General features: G+C 40.0%; 1 long non-coding RNA gene across 1 annotated transcript; it reads right to left on the bottom strand.

The window, feature by feature from the left end:
• Positions 1 to 623: 623 nt before the first annotated feature.
• LOC124517587 (uncharacterized) lies at positions 624 to 12931 on the bottom strand. The gene is made up of 3 exons (XR_006963509.1): positions 11478 to 12931; positions 11160 to 11272; positions 624 to 850 (listed from the first exon to the last, which is right to left on the bottom strand). It is a non-coding gene; the product is annotated as an uncharacterized LOC124517587 (long non-coding RNA).
• Positions 12932 to 13371: the final 440 nt, after the last annotated feature.

Genomic DNA, 13371 nt, shown 5'->3' with positions numbered 1-13371 from the left:
TCTCTCATATATTGCTGGTGCAAATTCATCTGGAATGGTGCAGCCACTCTGGAAAACAGTCTGGTAGCTAAACACAAAGCTAAATGGACATTTATCAGGTGAACCAGCAATCCCACTCCAAAAGCACTTCAACAGGTGAATGGGTAACAAACGGAATACATCATCCTTACAAAGTAATATTACCCATTAAGAAAAATAAACAAAGGTAATGAATCCCGAAAACATGTAAAGTAAAAAGAACCAACCCCTAAGGGTTACATACTATTGGATGCCATTTACAGGACATTCTCAAAAAGACAAAACTGTAGTGATAGAGAACGAAACAGTGGTTTCCCCTGGTTTGGGGGCAGGGGGGGTGGGAAATGGTTGCAACTACAAAGAGAAAGCAGCAAGCAGTTGCCTGGGGTGAAAAAGCCACTCTGCATCCCTATTGTGGTGGTAGTGGCTACGTCATTCTACACACGTATGAAAATGCCTCAACTGTACCCCAAAAAGAGAGATGAATTTACATTAATTTTTAGAATAATATCTTTTAAGGGGTGGGCTGGAAAAAATTGCACCTGGTCAACCGTCTATAACAGAAAAACTGAAAACCCGTACTACACGAAGGAAGAGGACACCAGAGAATTCTACTAGAAAAAAAAGACCTTACCTTTGAGCTTCAACATTTCCAGAGTGCGACTGTGAAGGGGCTCAGCCCTGGTTCAGGCAGTCCTCTTTGCTGAGGGAGGCCAAGCCATGAACTATGCTGACAGCAGCTGCTGGAATGAAGGGCATTTATATGCTGACAGCTTGATACAGGTGTTAACTCTTCCTTGAGGATGAAATCAAGGTATTGACTGACCTCCACCTGTGACAACAGGATTCCTTTCAGCCAACGCTGGTGACCCAGGTAACTAACCTCACCTTGCCCTTGTTGTTTATATACCTGAAAACTCTTTCTTGAGGCTACCTTTTTCAAATCTCAAAGTACCCCTATAGGGTGCCTGGGTAGCTCCGTTGTTTAAGCATCCGACTTTGGCTCAGGTCATGATCTCAAGATTCATGAGTTTGAGCCCTGACTTCAGCTCAGGTCATGATCTCACAATTTGTGGGTTTGAGCCCCTCATGGAGCTCTCTACTGTCAGCACAGAACCTGCTTCAGATCCTCTGTATTCCCCCTCTCTCTCTGCCCCTCCCCCCCGCTCAGCACCTCCCCCCCTCAAAAATAAATTAAAAAAAAAAACATTAAAAACCATACCTCTGTGAGGAAAGGTGGGTAAGTATTATTATATTTATATTATATAAAGAAACTAGGACTGAGGGGAAGAGAGTGGGCTGAGGCCAAGCAGCAGGGCAAAGTGCCCAGGAGGAGAACCAGGGCTTTTGGCTTGGAGTCCTCATTCAGCCCTTCATTCATCCACCTAAAAAATATTTCTTGAATGCGAACTATATGACAGAGGGCATGTCTCCAAATGCTTAAATCCCAACTGAAAGCAAAGACAGATGTGTACATCTTCAAAACAAGGTATGAAATGATAAAGGCCATATGTATGGTAAGAACAGTAAGACTTACGATAGGAGACCTAGTTGTTGAGTGATCAGAACAGACTTCATGGAAAGAATAGGCTTTGAACTGAGTGTTAAAAGTGGGAGAGAATTTTGCAAAACTGCGATTGAGGCGGGGATATATTCCAAATGCGAAGTATGGGTGGTGGCCAGCCTCCCAGACATCCTCCAGTGGTTTTTGTCTCCTGATACCCATGCTCTTGTGTAGTTTCTTCTCACACTGAATCAGGGCTGTTCTGGATAAACAACAGAGTACGGCAGAGGCAATAGTGCAGGACTTCTGAGGCCTGGTCATACAGGGCATCGTGGAATGTATGTGATCTCTTAAATGCTCACTCTGGGAGACAACAGCTGCCACGTCAGGAGGCTGCTCAAGAAGCCCTGGCGACAGCCCACATGGAGAGAAACTGAGTCGTCTTGTCAACAGCCAGCACCAACTCACCATCCATGTGAATGAGCCACCACCATGGGATCGTCAAGCCACAATCAAATTTTTTAGATGACTAAGAACCCCGGTAGATATCTCAGTGAAACCTCACGAGAAACCCCAAGTCAAAACCAGCAAGCTAAGCTGCTCCCCAAATTTCTGACCCACAGAAACCATAAGAGATATAAATAATTATTGTTACTTTAGGCCACTGAGCTTTGGGGTGATAGTTTGTTTTTGTTTTTTTTACACAGCATTAGGTAACAGTAAAATATGTGAGCGAGCCTGCAGAAGAAAGAAAAACACAAGACATGTTCAGAAGATAGTCCTCTCCCAGAAGCCAGGCAGGTAGAGGTTCCACGTGGACACAACCAACATAGAAATGACCTGAACAAAGGCCATGACAGGAAGAATTGAGAAGAAGGGACAGAAAGGCAAGGTGTCACAAAGAGAAAATTCCCCAGTCAACCTGGGGTATCTGTACTGAACAATTAGTTAATGGTTACTTTTGCTGACATCAACTATTCTAATGCTCTTACCAGAAATACCTTTTTTTTTTTTTTTTTTACTCACTAAAATTGTTTATTGTGTCCATGCCCTAGAAAATACCCTGATACATGGAATGATAAAATCCACTGGTAAGTTAAAGCATCTTGATATCTAAAAAAAAAAAAAATCAACATTTTTTTCTTTTTCTCTTTTTTCCTTTTTTTTTTAAATATGAAATTTATTGTCAAATTGGTTTCCATACAACACCCAGTGCTCATCCTAACAGGTGCCCTCCTCAATGCAAGGGACACAAGCAAGCTGTTTTCTTTATACCATACTTCTCATGTCGTATGACAAACATTGGCAAGTCATCCACTACAGTCATTTTCCTTCCTTCCCAGACAATATGATACCACATTTCTCGGTTTGCCTTACTATCTGGTGTGGCCGTGCGACTACATTCTGGAACATCAGTGACAATAATGTACAGAACTTCCAGGCCTAGACCAGGAGACCTCCTGCTGCTCCTTTATTCTCTCTTCACACAGGTGTTGACTCCATGCAGAGGATGGGAGGCCCTAGAGGATGGTAGATCAATAAGGATCATGGGCCCCAAATTACCTCACAGAAGGCCAGCTGCCAAATACCTGTATTCAACAACTGTGTGAGCATGAAATAAATTTCTGTTGTGTGAAAAAAATAATAAGTGAAATGTAAAGTGAGCACAGGAAAAAATGTAGAATGGAGTGAAGAATGAGCCAAGTACACACACATGCGCATGCACACACACACACACACACACACACACACACACGCCCCTTAAGCTTCTGGCTCAATGCTTGTTAGAGATGAGGCACAACATTATGATCTGAGCTTTCTAGCAACCACAGCAAAAAGAGAAACATGATCAGTGACACGATTCACAGAGACCAAGAGGTTTATAAAAAGAAGAAAAAAAGAAAGTCTCTCAGAAAAAGTGTGACCACTTTGAATAATAAATTCAATAATAATAATAATAATAAATTAATAATAAATAAATAATAATAATAAATTCAATAATAATAAATTCAATAAATTCACTGGGAATTTTTCCCAGTGAGTGTGCATAAAAAAGGCACCGCCTGATAAACATCTTCAACCATATCTTAGCAGCCAGTAGAGGCACAAGATTCATCACTCCATTTCTTACCATGTCCTTCAATGAAGGATAAAAGAAGTGATAAAATGCCATGGTCAAATCCAGTAAAATCAGTTCTATGGGGGAATAGCACAAAATTTTGCAGTTGAGTTAGTTCTCTGTTGGTCTGGTTGTACCTAATAACAAATGAGAGAGCATCAAGAGGTATTATTAAATTGTGACTTGCTTAACAAGTCCCTCCTCAACCAGTAGTAGATACTTGATATATTTTGGTTAACTGATTCACTGGTACTTACATGTATAGTTTTGAGGGTGGAAAAAGGAAAGTAAGAGAAGGAGGCCCAGATGTTGTGCTACTGCCCTGTGACCTACCAAATTTTATCAGGCTGCTTGTGGTAACCGGGGTGTTGGACCATCTCATGTGCCTTACTGTATTTTCTCCCTGTGTATTTTCCTGGGGAGATGTAATGAAGAACACTGACTAGAGAATGAGAAAGGAAGAATAACAGAGTACAACTGTAAAAAGTCGTTATGATGTGCTTTCAAAACCAGTAATTACCACTCTGACTTAACACTTAAATCACTTTTAGGGTTTTATTTGAACTACAACTGGATGTTTGTTATTTGACATGGAATGCTTTTGAGAAAGACCTAACATCTTCCCACAATTGGATTCCTTTCCAAGCATTCCTTAGAGGAGGAGGAAAGGGATAGTCAGAAGGGTAATATAATGCTTGTAGTTAAAACCTTGAAAAGGACCCATTGTAAGGGAGAGAAGCAGAATGGGACAAATTCATAAACATGCAAAATAACTTCTGGTTGGCCCTGTAAAAGCAAATTCAGAGAGTTCTCTTTAAACTGCAATTGGTCATTTATAAAATAAATAGGTTACAGACCCATGAGAGTAGGGGGAGCACCTGGGTGGCTCAGTCTGTTAAGCATCTGGCTCTTTGGCTCAGGTCATGATCTCATGGGTTGTGAATTCGAGCCCCACACTGAGCTCTGTACTGACAGTGCAGAATCTGCTTGGGATTCTCCCTCTCCCTCTCTCTCTCTGAAATAATAAACTTTCTTTCAAAATAAATAAACTTAAAAAAAAAAAAGGTTACAGACCATACCAGGAAATTGAGACTCTTTTGACAAATAGGCCTGATTTGAGAGTAGTTGACTCGGGCAGTGAGGATGGAAGGAACACAGAAACACAAGAGAGCTCTGGGCCCAGAGACCCGTGAGACTGACTTACTAACTGTGGTCAGTAAATAATGCCAGTTTGATAGTAAGCATTTAAAGGAAACTAGAGGAAAACTGATCTTTGGTGGGCCAAAGAGGTTTCCATCATACGGGAATACGCTATTCCGACAGTAGTTTGGTTAAGTCTCTGCATATGGGGTATGGCAGGGGAGGATATCTGGAATTAAATGCATTTAATATATGAGTTGCACACTGTGTGTAGTGATAGTCATCTAGATTCCCCTAGAGTCAGGCAAACTAGCTGTGAATCTGACAACAAGATGGATAAATTATTATCCTGACAACTCAAAATCTGGCAAGAGCTGGAGAACTATTCCAGCAGTAATGACAGAAACAGGTCAGGCTTGGACTGAGCCAGAGCTAAGTAACAAATATTTCAGAATTTTATGCAAAATATCATTCAACCCTTCTTCTTTCAGGTCAGTGAAGCTGAGAAACAATAAGAAACAGTATTTATATGACTGTGGAGGAACTTAGGAAAGCCATGAGGATGCCTGGAATTGGGAGGATCAATGGGTAAAGATGGATTTATGTTGTATTCTTTTAAGTGGTGCTATAATCTCAGACCTCAGGTTCTGCCTTCAGAGTGACATAAACCTAATAACCTTCCCCAGCCTTGGAAACATTTCTTATTCTCCAATATCCAAGGTGATTTCTTCTGCTTCAATCTCTTGAACCACTGTGAACCATTCCTAAGACCATACAAATACTGCCTTGCTTTATAGGTAGGGCAGACACCCTCAATTGCTTACTCAGTAGTCATTTTGCCCTTTCTCCTTTTTTCTTTTTTTAATGTTTATTTTTGAAAGAGACAGACAGACAGAGTGTGAGCAGGGAAGGGGCAGAGAGAGAGGGAGACACAGAATCCAAAGCAGGTTCCAGGATCTGAGCTGTCAGCACAGAGCCTGAAGGCGGGGGGGTGGGGGGGGTGGGGTGGGGGGGGAAGGCTCAAACTCAAGGACCAGGAGATCATGACCTGAGCCAAAGTCAGACACTTACCTGACTGAGCCATCCAGGTGCCCCATCGTTCTTTCTCCGTGTAAACAAAACCCCAAATTTGTTTGACTAGGCATCCTCTTCTACTTGGCTGTGTGCCTTACTGGACAAATCATGGCAATCCTATTTCTCTCACCAGTCCTTGCTTAGGAATAAGCAGAGAGATCATTCTGTGATGACTAAGATGTGAGGAGGAATCTATTGGAGGGATTCTAGGAAAGGTTTCTCAGCTTAAAAAAAAAGACACATGGGCAAAATTATCATGCTGCTGCTGAACGCTGACATAGCTACATGTGCTTGGAACTGGGATAAGAGTTATGCAACCATATAGGGTACTAGTCAAGGAAAAGTCAACTAACAACAGCAGAGTAGAAAGATAGAAAGAACTAACATCCTTGATGTCATGAAGGCAACCGAATCAGCCAACCTGGAGCTCCCCATTTGAGGACTTACAAATGTTCTCACTGCTTACACATTTTGACTTGAATTTTCTAGTTTTCTATTACTTACAGCTGAAAGTACAATAATTGGTAAAACATATATGTGTGTATTTATACTCTGTGGGTTAGATTTCATAATAAACACCTTTATTATTACCCACAATGCCTGACATATACCAGTGTCAATGAATGCCGGTTTCTTGAAGAGGTAACTACATGGATGGATACATATGCCAGTCTTAATACTAGCTGTATTCCCTAGCTTAGTAAATCGCAGGTGCATAAGCCAGAAATCTATTCTATATGCGTCCCTATTCCCCTCTCTCCATAGCCAATTCATCTTTAAGTTCTGTTAATTTTGCCTTCTAGATTCATCTCAAATCCATTTAATTCTTTTCATTTATACCACCATTCTATTTCAAGCTACTATCATGTCTTAACTGGACTAGTGCAGTAGCTTTCCAACTAGCTTCCTGAAATTTCATAAATCTATTCTCCACACTGCAGCCAAAGGGAATCTTTCAAAATGCTAAATTCCCTACTTCCCCCAACTCCATCCTTGATTAAAGTTACCCCTTAACAAAATTCCAAAATACATAAAATTCCACAGGCCCACATGGTCTGATGCCATCTATCCTTCAATGTTACCTCTTGCCCTTGATATTCTAGCCAGACAAGCCTCCTATTGATTCCCCAATGTACCCTGCTTTGCACATGGTATTCTATCTGCCTGGCAGGGTCTCCCCACTTGCACTCCTACACAGTCACATATGCCGTGTTTTCCATCTACCATTTTTCGGGTCAGTCTTGTCTTTCTTCTACTCTCTGAGTAGATGACTCTCTGTTGTGCACTTTGCTAACACCACATACCTTTCAGTCATACTCAAGATGACTGTACAACCTGAGACACTTCTGATACTGAATGGGGGTACTATTAATAAGTACACTGAGACAACAGGAATGGAGAGAGATTTTCCTGGACTAATATACCATTTGGCCACCCAAGTCTTTATACTTATTTTTTTGTTTTTAGTGTTTTCATTTAAAGTCTGCATGTCCCAGATCTCTACATGGGCAGAGACCATGACCTTCTGTTCCCACTATCACATTCTCCATGCCTAGCACAGTCCAGATTCAACCAGGGACACTCAATAAATACTTATTGGAAGAACACTGGAAAGAATGAGTATAACTTGGTTCACATTTTCCTTTTCTATTATTTTTTTATATTCTTCTTAGACCAGTGTTGATATAACATTATGTTTTATTCTTGTGTGTTTGAAAATATCTCACCATTTTGCACAGCACTGCTTTATTTCTGGCTCATTCATTTGGCCAAAAGGTATCTCCTGAAAATCTACTATACGCCAGGTATGAACTAGATGCGAGGAATACCATAGCTAATAAGACACAGTTCCTTCCCTCAAAGAACTCACAGTGCCATTAGGGAGACACTTGAAGTTCCCTGGGTTTCTAGATCAATTTTTTTACCATATTAATGCCTAGGCTCTCAGAGCCTGACCTGAGCATGAAAGAGACAATCTGATTTTTTTCATTTCCTTCTCAGTTGTGTTATTTCTTCCATGTCAGTTCCAAGGTCAGTACTTTCATGATTTCCATTTCTTACTAACACCTATCTCCAAGAAACATTTAGCTACTTTGCAATAGTTTCAGATTCTGGAAATATATTAAAAATCATATTCATGCATATCAAATTCCAAAAACTAAATGAAAATTTCAAGGTGCCTGAAATTAAGGGCTAGAAGCTCAAGATATGATCCTGAAGCTTCCTCGTGGATGGTTATCAAATGCTAGTTTAGGTTTTAATACACAGTCAAGCCAGGATATGAGGTTATGGGTTCAATAAGACACTGAATGGGAGCTAATACCCCTTCATGAAGAAGCTGAGATACTCAAAGGGATGTAGCCTCTGTAATGAGGGGCCTAGAAAAAAGATTTCCCCACCTTAACAGAGAAAAGATAAAGTTTACTGTTCTGGGCTATGGAAAAGGAAAAAAAAATCATTCCCAGAAAAATAAAATTTCAGGCCTCTGCCTCATGTTGTATCAAAGTTAGAATGTACACTTCTATAATGGTTTGGGAATTGTCAAGATTAGAAATTTACATAAAAATTAGTCCTGGGACAGTGATATCTCTAGAGTACCTGGCAGAAGTGAACAGAAAATCTCTGTGGAATGTCATTTCTACAGTTTAGGCCACAGAGGGTTTTCAGAGGAAAGTTTCCACTGAAGGTGAGTTTATGGTTCAAGATACAGGTACAAAAACAGAATAGGTACTCAGAAACCTACAATAATAGAAGTATTATCTGAAAAAAGATGATGTCTTGGGTAGAATCTCCTAGAAACAGATTTTTAGATAGAGATTTGCATGCAGAAGGTTTACTGGAGAATAATCTAAGAAACACATTTCAGGAAGTGAAAGGATTAGGCAGAAGGAGATACAGTGATATAGTTGCAACAGAGCAGCCAGCTGATCTCACGAGGATTTTTGGAGTTAGGATGATCTTCAAGAATATCCCAAACTGAGAGAACAAAACTGGGCCTTTAAATTTTTTTTTTCAACGTTTATTTATTTTTGGGACAGAGAGAGACAGAGCATGAACGGGGGAGGGGCAGAGAGAGAGGGAGACACAGAATCGGAAACAGGCTCCAGGCTCTGAGCCATCAGCCCAGAGCCCGACGCGGGGCTCGAACTCACGGACCGCGAGATCGTGACCTGGCTGAAGTCGGATGCTTAACCGACTGCGCCACCCAGGCGCCCCAAAACTGGGCCTTTATATTTCAACATCAATCAGCCATTGGACACAAGTTGCCCCTGAGAAAAGGTCATAAACCTGGGAAAGATGGCTCCCTTTGGCCAAAGATGATTCCCAGAGGGACCCAGGAGTGAGCCAGCAGCAGCCAATGCACCATGCACCAAATGAATGTCTCATTCCTGAAATGAGATGGGAGGTGGGGATTCTGAGCAGCACACAACAGCACCCACTCTACTCCACTTGAGCTGCTAAGATCCATTTCCACTTGCACTTTGTGGTAAGTGTGTCCCATCTGGGAAGAGCATCCTCAAGATCCTAGTTGGTCTCAATTTCTAAGGAATCATACAAGGGAAATAAATGCCAGTCCTTGCTGGTGCAACTAGTTTTAAAAGTACAACCAGTTTTCATTATCTCCTTTCTTTACTACCTATTCTAAAGTCTCCTCACCCTTGGCTAGTATCTCTTATGCTGTTTGTAACTTAACTGGTGGAAGCTATGAAGGCCCAAATTTCTAATCAGCATGTCCTTTTGAGGTTGTGTCTATTGCACTTCTCCATGAAGCACCCCAGTTTGGCAGCATAGTATCAAGACATGTCCCAATTGCTCAATGAATATGAAACATATTCTTCCTCTTTTTCATTAGATAATAGCAGGTGTATCCTGATCAGTGTGAATTACTCTTGCAAGGTTGGTGTATCCTTTCTTTGACTACTGGTCTCTTGGCATGAGGAACTCTAAGTGACCCAGTGGCAGCCTAGTTTGAATCCTAGTTTAACATTTAAATAGGACAACTACTGTGTTCCCTGGTGGAAGCAGTCACCTTCTAGGAATCAGGACATCTACCATAGAACCTAAAGTTGTAAACATAAGAAAAATACATTCCAAAAGTGAGTCATTGTGAGTGATAGTAAGATAAAGGGACACAAAATAGAAAGAGTAATTAAGAAACATGGTGGATAGAATGTGAAGCTCCAATGTTTATATAATATGAATAAATATAATGTGAGTTCTTTGTAAAAAAAAAAAGTGTAGAATGGAAAACAAGCAAAGTAAAAGTATGACTGGTTGAAAGCAGAAAATAATACGGTGGAAATAAAACCAAATGTCTATAATCACAATAAATATAAATGGATTGAATGTAATGTCTAAAAGACAGAGATTCTCAGAATGAAATTAAAATTCAGTTGTATAAAAGACCTAAACATAATGGCACAGAAGGACAAAAAGGTAAGGGATGAGAAAAGATTTATGAAACAAATTCTTATTTTAAAAATACCATTGTGGCTATATTATATCAAACAAATTAATCTTTAAGGACAAACACACTTTTATGGATAAAGAGGGTCATTATTTTAAAAATCACCAGGAATATAGATGGTTGTGAATCTATATACATGCACTTAACAGTATAGATTCCAAGTAGATAAAGAAATTCAGGGGTTGGTGGCAGTCTACCAAAAATGCTACATCTCCTAGGAGTTTTGCATTTTCACAAGGCTTAGTACCTCAAGAAGAAAAAGTCAAAATTTAAGAGAGTGCTTTTTGAACCAATTTAACCCTAAATATTCAGAAGCAAGTTTAATTTATAAATGCTCTGAAGCCGATTGGCTCAGTTGGTTAGAGCATGGTGCTGATAAATGCTCTGAAAAGTGATTAAACAGGTCCTTTTAATCTCTTTACGTTTGTTTGCCAAGTATAGCTGTGTTTGTGAGGTTGAACTCTTGCTTAAAATTCTAGGAAGTAAGTTGAGTAAATAAATTGTGGGATTGAGCTGAACTTTCATTTTAAAAAAATCTAAAGCCTGAGCCAATTGTCAAAGATGCATCCATCAAGGTAGATTTTCCAGGTGAGTTTACTATGAAAGTGAAACAATTTTTGAGATATATATATATATATAATATATATATATATATATATATATATATATGAGCACACACACACATATTCACTGTTTTGTCTTTTTGTTTTGTTTGCTTGGCTGAGAAATTTTTCTTTCCTTTAATTAAAATAAATCTCAGTGGTATGGCTTATATAATCATAGTCTCAATCAAAAAGTTCCTCCACGTGGACTAAAATTCTAAGAGAACCACCTACCTCTAATTTCCAATATCTATTTACAAAGTCACACAGTATCTTCTCTCTTACATGCAGGTTCTTCCCCTTTTTTATGTCTCCATGATTTTCTCAACCATCCTTGCTTGACCTTTCTGAAATGAAAGTGAAAAGGAATAAATGAATCAGGGCTTAAATCCGGCAAGATTTTGTAACTGGTAATACTGTGACAGAAACAGGAGGTGGAGAGGGAGGAGAGGGAGGGAGGAGGGAGGGGAAAGAGAATATGGGCATAGACGCTTTTGCAGGGCATGTAGATCTTGGGAAGGGAGGTGATAGATATATTCTTGATGGTCTCACCAAAGGGGAGATTTGGCTGCTAAATTTGACCTTCCTCCCAAGTAATTGATGAGACGTAACATTATCATCAGAATAATGGTAATGAGTATAGATGCAGACTCTCTGCCTGTGGAGATTACAGACAAAATAGACTTTAAGACAAAACACATTATTCAGGCTAAGAAGACTCATTTCCTAACTTCCTATTAGGAAAGCTTTGGTGGGGTTATTTGATTGTGGTGAGCTCAGTTCTTCTACATCCGAAGAGTAGGAAAATTCAATGGGAACATAAAATGTTCTGATCTAGACTTGGTGGCCATGTCTGAGCCTCAAGTCTCCTTGCCCCTGTCATCTTAATAGGGAAATCTCGCTAATGCCTCAAAATCGGATTGAAAGTTCGTTAGGCTCTTTCTTAGTTAGACTTTGGTAGTCCTTCTCTGACTCTTGAGAAGGCCAAATATCTCCCTAGTTGTGGTTTTAGAATAAATTAACATTCATTTCTGCTTTCTTTGTATTCTTTCTTGAGAATTTTCCTTTGAAGAAGATTTTTGTGTTTCTATCTGCAGTAATTTTACTAGACGTTTTACAGTTAAGGCATCTCATTTCTGATCTGTAGTTTGCCTTGTTAAATGGGATTTCAGTTATGCATCTTGAAAAGCTCTGCCTCTGGAATTGTGCTTTATCCTTGTGAATGTTCTCACTGACTTTGGAAGCAATTCCTCAATGTTGTTGGATTTTTTTCTCTGTTTGGCAGCAGCCTTTCTATTGGTGTCTACCTTTTATTGATTTATGGTAATAGATGATCAGCCCCTTCTCTTCTGTCACTTACAGGTTGACCTCCTTAGTTGAGGTTTTTCTAAAACTGGCACACAAGGTATAAGAACAGATAACCTTGTAAATTCAAAGGCTGGTTCCACTGAGTGAAAATCCTGTAATTCCAAAGTGCTGGAACTTGATGCTAATGAAAATTTAAACATACACTTTGTTTGGCTCTTGATGTCTCACACTGAGAACTGTTACCACAAATCTCAGCTTATAAACTTGGTTTGTGATACCTCTCTTTTAGACAAGTAAGCTTTAGATTCTGGTGTACATAAGAATGATGCATCATGCTAATTAGAAATACAGACTTCCAAGCCCTACCCCTAGACATTAATTCAATAGATCTGGGGGCAGAGTCCTAAGATCTATATTTTAATAAGCTGCATGGATGATTCAATGCAGATCAGACTTCGGTCTTCATGACACAAGGTGAGAAAGAGAAAAGTATTCCCTGACTCCCATATGGATGTTGCTAGAAGCTGTCCTGGCACTGATTGCTAGGCCCTGGTGTTCTCCTAGTGAACAAAAATAATTTCACAGAAAATCAACATCAGACAAGGCCATTCTGTGACCAAGATGTATCAAGACTAAAACAAGATCACTCTGTCATCATATCTAACACAGACAAAACCAAGAATAATGCTCAAACTACAAAATACCAAAGATCCCCCGCCCCACCACTCCTAGTTAATATGAGTGCCTGATGCTACTTTACCAATTATAGCTTTATCCTCAGTATATTCTGGCCTCCTTACAGATAAAATTTATCGAGATACACAATCATAGAATTACTCCTGCTTCGTCATAGCATCCAAGCCAGAGCAAATCCCTGCTTCCTTAAATCCTCCCCCAAATCACCCAAGACAACCCAACATCCTGTCAGTCCTTTCCAGCACCTCCTTGCCGAGATGCCACCATAGGTCCCATAGTGTGCTTTCTCCTTCACTGCAACAAGTACTAAAATCGACTTGTTCTACTACGTGTGTGTTCCTGGTGGCCCTTGGCTGGAGGGCCAAGGCTATTGACAAGGGTCCTAGCTAGACCAATGCTTTCCATTCTTTCTGTGTGCCCATGGAGTGCTGACTACTTATGG

This window comes from Lynx rufus, unplaced genomic scaffold (assembly GCF_022079265.1).
Source record: "Lynx rufus isolate CCGP_SWC_20201006 ecotype Redwood Valley unplaced genomic scaffold, mLynRuf1.p SCAF_1, whole genome shotgun sequence".
Lineage (NCBI taxonomy): Eukaryota > Metazoa > Chordata > Mammalia > Carnivora > Felidae > Lynx > Lynx rufus.
The sequence above is the reverse complement of the archived record's forward strand: the minus strand, read 5'-3'. Positions and strand labels throughout refer to the sequence as shown.